Source organism: Ascaphus truei, chromosome 10, assembly GCF_040206685.1.
Source record: "Ascaphus truei isolate aAscTru1 chromosome 10, aAscTru1.hap1, whole genome shotgun sequence".
Classification (NCBI taxonomy): Eukaryota; Metazoa; Chordata; class Amphibia; order Anura; family Ascaphidae; genus Ascaphus; species Ascaphus truei.
The window spans coordinates 63,811,391-63,819,752 of NC_134492.1; positions in this window are offsets into that span (position 1 = coordinate 63,811,391).

Here is an 8,362-nt window from a genome sequence, read left to right on the forward strand (position 1 = left end):
CCACAGACCCATGAATAAATTGGCCAGGCTAGGGGCAAAGGTAGTCCCCATATTGTGTTCTAATATAAATGGGACACTATCTAAAATAAAAAACACCTTTGCAGTAGATAGGTTGGCGGTTACAAAATAATGGCTTACCGCTCTATTCCATCACTATATAACTTCTCATATTACCTCATATAACCTATCCCTAAAACTCCTCCTATAACCCCATATAACCTCTCCCTATAACTCCTCCTATTACCCATATACCTCTCCCTATAACTTCTCCAGGATGGGCTGCAGGGGAGCCAGGATGGCCTTAGACTCATGGGTTAGTGGCGGTGTGGTGGGGATGGAAGTAGGTGAGCCTGCAGGCTGCAGCAGGGGTGTAGGCCTTGGGGAGCCTGAATGCAAATTACAGGAGAGTTTTGAGAGAAAGGAAAGAGCAGAACAGAATCTGATTAAGAAAGAAGAGAAACAAGCTTTATTGCAGAGATATAACAGGAATAGGGTGACCAGATTTTGAAAATGAAAAACCGGGACACAATTTTTTTTTTTACATTAACAGTTTATTTATTGTATTACACTTATACTTTACTACCATTAGTCCTAGTTACGCGCGTGCGCGTGTGTGTGTGGGATGGCCTCACTAATCAAACAAAAAAAAAAGCCAGATGTGAATGACTTCTGTACCCCTTAACCATTGTCAGGATGCCCCCTCTTCACAATTTCTAAAGCAGCAATCCCGCCTGGGATCTTGCCTGATCCGCAGTCCCTCAAGGTACTATACTGGAGGGGAGGTGTTCCCTATCTGTCTTCCGAGGTCTCCCGTGTGAAACTTGAGTCAGATCTGGAAGAAAGAAGGGTAGGTTACTTCGGTGTAGGTATACGGCAGTTAAGACACAGCGAGGGTGAGAGACACAGCGAGGGTGAGAGACACAGAGAGGGTGAGAGACACAGAGAGGGTGAGAAACACAGAGAGGGTGAGAGACACAGAGAGGGTGAGAGACACAGAGAGGGTGAGAGACACAGAGAGAGAGAGAGAGACAGAGACACAGAGAGAGAGAGAGAGAGAGAGAGAGAGAGAGAGAGAGAGAGGGGGAGACAGAGACAGAGAGGGAGACAGAGAGGGAGACAGAGAGGGAGACAGAGAGGGAGACAGAGAGGGAGACAGAGAGGGAGACAGAGAGGGAGACAGAGAGGGAGACAGAGAGGGAGACAGAGAGGGAGACAGAGAGGGAGACAGAGAGGGAGACAGAGAGGGAGACATAGAGGGAGACATAGAGGGAGACAGAGAGGGAGACAGAGACAGAGAGGGAGACAGAGACAGAGAGGGAGACAGAGACAGAGAGGGAGACAGAGACAGAGAGGGAGACAGAGACAGAGAGGGAGACAGAGACAGAGAGGGAGACAGAGAGGGAGACAGAGAGGGAGACAGAGAGGGAGACAGAGAGGGAGACAGAGAGGGAGACAGAGAGGGAGACAGAGAGGGAGACAGAGAGGGAGACAGAGAGGGAGACAGAGAGGGAGAGAGAGAGTGAGACAGGGAGGGAGAGTGAGACAGGGAGGGAGAGTGAGACAGGGAGGGAGAGGGAGACAGGGAGGGAGAGGGAGACAGGGAGGGAGAGTGGGTGAGAGGGTGGTTGACTGACACGTGGGTGGGCCCCGACTCACCGGGCCCGGGACGCCAACCCTGACAGACACCCGTTGCCAGCCCTGTCCCCCATTCTCTCTCTACTTCCACCCCCCATTCTCTCTCTCCCTTCACACCCCCCCATTCTCTCTCTCCCTCCCCATCCCCATTCTCTCTCTTACTGTACCTGCACACAGCCACTGATCTACAGACACTCAGACAAACCAATACACACACTGACCACACACACACACTCAGCCACAGAGCGCCAGACAGCGCCACAGCGCCACACACACCAGACAGCCACACACACACACCAGACAGCCACACACATACACACCAGACAGCCACACACCAGACAGCCACACACATACACACCAGACACACAAGACACACACACACACCAAACAGCCACACACACACACCAAACAGCCACACACACCAGACGGCCACACACACACACACCAGACAGACACACACACACCAGACAGACAGACACACACACACACACACACACACACACACACACACACACACACACCAGACATCCACACACACACCAGACAGCCATACACACACATCAGACAGCCACACACACACACACACACACACCAGACAGCCACACACACCAGACAGCCACACACCAGACAGCCACACACACAGCCTCAGATACACACACACACACACACACACACACACACACACAGCCTCAGACACACACACACAGCCTCAGACACACACACACACACAGCCTCAGACACACACACACACACACACACACACACACACACACACACACACACACACACACACACACACACACACACACACACACACACAGCCTCAGACACACAGCCTCAGACACACACACACACACACACACACACACACACACACACACACACACAGCCTCAGACACACACACACAGCCTCAGACACACACACACACACACACACACACACACACACACACACACACACACACATACACAGCCTCAGACACACACACACACACAAACACAGCCTCAGACACACACACACACACACACACACACACACACACACACACACACACACACACACACACACACACACACACACACACACACACACACACAGCCTCAGGCACACACACACACACACACACACACACAGCCTCAGACACACACACACACACACACACACACACAGCCTCAGACACACACACAGACACACAGACACACACACACACACACACACACACACACAGCCTCAGACACACACACACACAGCCTGAGACACACACACAGCCTCAGACACACACACACACACACACACACACACACACACACACACACAGCCTCAGACACACACACACACACAGCCTGAGACACACACACAGCCTCAGACACACACACACACACACACACACACACACACACACACACACACACACACACACACACAGCCTCAGACACACACACACACACACACACAAAGTGGAGCAAGAGATGCAGCGCTGGATGTAAGTGCCTGGGGGTGGGAGGGGGGGGGCGGCGATCCGGCCAGCCAGCAGTGCATCACCACTACCCGCCCCCGCGCTCATCTCCCACACCAAGGGGACGGGGGAAGGGAGCACCAGGACAGGAGGGAGCGGAGCACCAGGCCAGGAGGGAGCACCAGGACAGGAGGGAGCGGAGCACCAGGGCAGGAGGGAGCACAAGGGCAGGAGGGAGCACCAGGACAGGAGGGAGCACCAGGACAGGAGGGAGCACCGGGGCAGGAGGGAGCACCAGGACAGGAGGGAGCGGAGCACCAGGGCAGGAGGGAGCACCAGGACAGGAGGGAGCACCGGGACAGGAGGGAGCACCAGGACAGGAGGGAGCACCAGGACAGGAGGGAGCACCGGGACAGGAGGGAGCACCGGGACAGGAGGGAGCACCAGGACAGGAGGGAGCACCAGGACAGGAGGGAGCACCGGGACAGGAGGGAGCACCGGGACAGGAGGGAGCACCGGGACAGGAGGGAGCACCAGGACAAGAGGGAGCACCGGGACAGGAGGGAGCACCGGGACAGGAGGGAGCACCGGGACAGGAGGGAGCACCGGGACAGGAGGGAGCACCGGGACAGGAGGGAGCACCGGGACAGGAGGGAGCACCAGGACAGGAGGGAGCACCAGCAAAGGACGGAGCACCGGGACAGGAGGGAGCACCAGGACAGGAGGGAGCACCGGGACAGGAGGGAGCACCGGGACAGGAGGCAACCCCCTCCCCCCCCTGGCGGCCACACCCCCGCACCTACCTACTATCACCCCGGGCGGGCGGGCAGCCACGGGGACCCGGGAAAGAAGGGGGGACACTGTGCAACCACCAGTAGAGGAGCGGGAAGATTCTGCGTCACGGACAGTCACGCGCTCACTAGCAGCAGGCACAGGAAGTGCCGCGAGCGGCTGTGAGCGGGCTCGGGGGGAGGAAGGGGGGGCCCAGGTGGGGGGGGGGGAAGCAGGGAAGAGCCAAAGCCCTGCCCCATGCATCCTCCACCAATGCCCAGCGGTCCGACATATTCAATTAAGTAACCCAACCCCCTGGCATCTGAAAGTACTCACCAGCCGGGCTGCCGCATCCTCGGGTCCTTGGGTTCTCCTCCTCGCTGCTTCCGCTGCCGGGGGCGGGGCATAATGCCGGGACGCAGGGGATTGGCCAAGGTAGGAAAATGCCGGGGGGCGGGACTTTGTACAATGCCGGGCCGCATCCTCCAATCAGCAAGACCCAGATTCTACACAAGCCCAACCCCTGGCATTAAAAAAAAATACTTACCAGCCGGGCTGCTGCAGTCTCCTCCTCCACGCCGCCGCAGACTCGCGCGCAGCGCACAGCACACCGGAGCTTACTCGCGCACCGCAGGCGACAATAAAAAAAAAACCGGGAACACATTGAGGAAAAACCGAGACATTTCCGGGACACACAGGAAACCGGGACAGCTCTCGAAAAACCGGGACTGTCCCGGCAAAAGGGGGACGGGTGGTCACCCTAAACAGGAAGAAGGCAGAGTTAGAAGAAGAAAACATTACATTACATAAATGTCGTGGTTCTGAGAGAGCTGTGCACAAGAAGCAAATACATTGTCTGCATGTTGAATTAACCCGATTGGAAGGTGTGCTTGCTAAAATAGCAGGGGTTCCAGTCAAACAGAAACGTTCCCTTTCAAAAACAATTGAAATGCTAACCCACAGTGCTGAGCAAGGTACAGAGCAAAGTGCAGAGCAGGGCACAGAGCAAAATGCAGACCAAGGCCCAGAGAGGGGTGCAGATTCATGTTGTGGAAATGGAAGCCAGAACCCCAGTAAGAGTCACATTAAAAGCTCCCAAGGAAAGATAAGTTTGGAGGCACCTAAAAGAAGTGAGAGAGAAAGTAGATCCCAGAACAAGTCTGCAATGTCTAAAGATAAAACAGAGAACTTATTCCAGGAAAATTCTGATTCAGATCCTGACAGTTTAATTCAATCAACTGCCAAGAAAACCCCGAAGGGTAAAGCTGCTAAAGGAAAGAAAGCAGAGGACCGGCGGCTAAATGTTTCTACAGGAGAAGGTAACAGCCCTGAGATAGAGCCCAAATACTTCAGGGAAGGGGACTCACCTCAGTGTGTATCAGGCTGTGAGAAAGGATCTGTTCCAGAGTTTCCAACATACCAGGGGTTAATAGCAAAAGCAGCAGAAGATGTGGTAAAAAGCCCATTACATGGAAAGAAAGCAGCAGACACCTGTGAGGCTAGGTTATCTCAGCCTCCCACCCTGGGAGAAGTTGCAGAGATTACAGGGAATGGAGAGCAGCAAAGTAAAAACCTAGAATGGCAGAGTGGTGATCAGGAGCAGCTGGAAATGGAGTTTGTACCTGAGAGCAGTGAGCCAGAGAACCCATGCTCACCTGGACTTACAGAACCAACCCCCTGCTCATTAGCAGCCCCTGTGATTCAGAACTCTGAGAGGGGAGAACAGCAGGTGGTAATTAGCAGCAATGGAGACAGCATTAACCCTGCAGTCCCTGGGAATTAAATGAAGGATGTAGTGACTGAGATTGCTTCTCCTATCCAACCAGTTCCTGATAATAGAAGATGGGGTAAAGCAAAATAATGACATTAAGGTAACCCCAGGCCATACAGCTCCCCCTTCAGCCTGGAGTGGGAGATCCTTTGCGAGCACTGTGACCAGAAATGCACAACCTTTGAAAAGGAGAAATGTGGTAATGTTGAGATATAATTGCACAGAGGAGATGAAGCCTGACAGGATTTTTGTAGGAAGACATCTATTAAAAGAATCCTTGGGCTTCAGTGCAGATGAAATTTATGCACTTATCCATGTTCCTGGTTCCCGTGAGTATGATGTCAGTTTTAAGAGACCTCAAGCTTTGAATTATTTCTGGATAAGATATGAGAGTCTTAAAAACACCAAATTGTGGAAGCCCTTTGTGGCCATTCCTGTGACTAAACTGGAAACAAAGTCTCGAACACTTCTCTTCAGACATGAATCAGTCCCAATATCAGATATTCTGATATGGCTTGGCAGACAATGTGATGTTCTGGCTACACCTACGAGAATTATGGATGAGGAAGACATCTGGATTGGAGGCTGGAAAATACAAGTCAGACTTTGGCGACATGGCAATGTCACAAAGCATCTGCCCAACTCTTTCTTTATTGGGAGAGAGAGGGGGAATTGCTTTTACTATGGTCAGCCAACCTTGTGCCATAGATGTGGTTCAGCCAGACATTTAAGCATGTCTTGTAATGTTCTAAAATGCAACTTGTGCCAGTCCTTGGGCCACGAGAGGGCAAGCTGTACAATGATCAGATGTAACTTATGCGATAAATTTGGACATTCCTATACAAATTGCACAGAAGCATGGCATAATATTTCAAAAGTATGGGAGCAGGAAGTGGACTTTGAAGACAATGAAGCACTTTATGACCGTGCCCTGAAAGTTGCAGACAGAATGTGTCCAGATCTGCCTGCAGACGGGGTTGGTCCGGTTCGGCCTATGGATGGCGCTTGCCTTGATCCTCCTGGGGACGGAGCTTGTCCTGGACCGCCTGTGGATGGAGTTTGCCCAGACCCACTTACAGAAGAAACAATTGTTGAGAGTGTAAACAGGGCCCAGGGAATGTCAGAAGAACCCTTAGAGGGAACTTCCTCAAATTTACACCCAGCAGGGGAACAATCTGGGGAATCAGATGATCCTACTATGATGGAAACCCAAGTGAGGGAAAATAATAAAAAAGGAAATGAGCAGATTTGGGCACATGGAAAAAAGAAAATGAAGAAGAGCACGGTAAAAAGACTTGGTTGGACTCTTCGACGTCCTGCAGGTCCCGCTGGTAAAGTTCCTCAGGTAACTATAAAGAATCGTTTTTCTGCTCTTAGGAAGGATTGGGGGTCAAGAGCTGAGGACTCTAACGATGTAGAGGAACTTTCCTTATCAGAAGAGGAACATAATACACTGGCGACACACTTTATTCGAGCACGGCTAGTCCCGCGAATTCGGGTATACTCGGGTGTATTCAGGTTTCTGATATTTTTCAGCCAGAGTGCATTGCGTTATTTTCCGGCAGGAATTTAAGCTTTTTATTCCGGCTGGTTACAATACTGCAATGCCGTCAAAATACACATGGTGGCGCTTGCGAGCTATTCTCTGTGAAGCCGTCCCCTATAATGAATTGTAATGCAGTATACAGTATATATATATATACAGTACTGTATAACAACAACCCCTGTAAGCCCTAACATACAGTACTGTACAGTACTGTACTGTACTGTATATGCACATACATAAATGATACTACTGTATGGGCGGCGGGGGCGAGATGTGTTTGCAGCAGAGAGAGATCCGCTGCTCTCTCTCTGCGCAAACATCCACACATTAAAAATTATTTGAAATACATTTTTATTGATAGTGTAGATGTGCAGGGGGTCTCCGGAGCTGAACCGCGTTGGTTTTAGGTCTGGGGACCCCGTGCCCCCCGAGATACAGGCCCCTTTAGGGGGTGCCGGTATCCAGCTCTGCGTTAAAAGCCCCGATCACGTGACCGCGGCCTGTAAACCAAGCAGAGCAGAGGGATACCGGCACCCCCTAAAGGGGCCTGTATCTCGGGGGGCACGGGGTCCCCAGACCTGAAACCTGTGCGCTTCTGCTCTGGAGACCCTCTGCACATGTACACTATCAATAAAACACATACAATATACAGTATAAATAAACACTCGTTCTTTACCTTAGCGTCTATGCGCTATGGTAAAGAAGCATTATTTTAATAATATTGTAAAGTGAGCAGGGGGTTCCCTGAGCCAGAAATTAATGATTAATGCTCAGGGAACCCCCCCCCCCTGCTCCTGATCAATATTATTAAAAATACGGAAAATGCTGCGTCATTACCATAGCGGATAGCCGCTAAGGCAATGAAGGGGTTAACCCACCGTGCCCGCTTTATTGTGTGTAGTGGGGATGGGTGAGGGGGGTATTTGGCCCTTGGTGTGAGTTTAGGACTTGCGGGAGGGGGGGGGGGGTTGCGGGTGCACTTAACCCCTTCACGATCGTAGCAGTTAATACCGCTACGGTCATGAAGGGGTTAAGCCCTCCCGCTAAACCCCACCTCCCCCCCCCCCGCAAGCCCTCCCCAACCATCGTTGGGGCGAATACCCCATTCACCCACCCTCCCGCTACCCACAATAAAAAAATACACACACACAGCAGCCGCCAAAAAATAAATAAATAAATGAC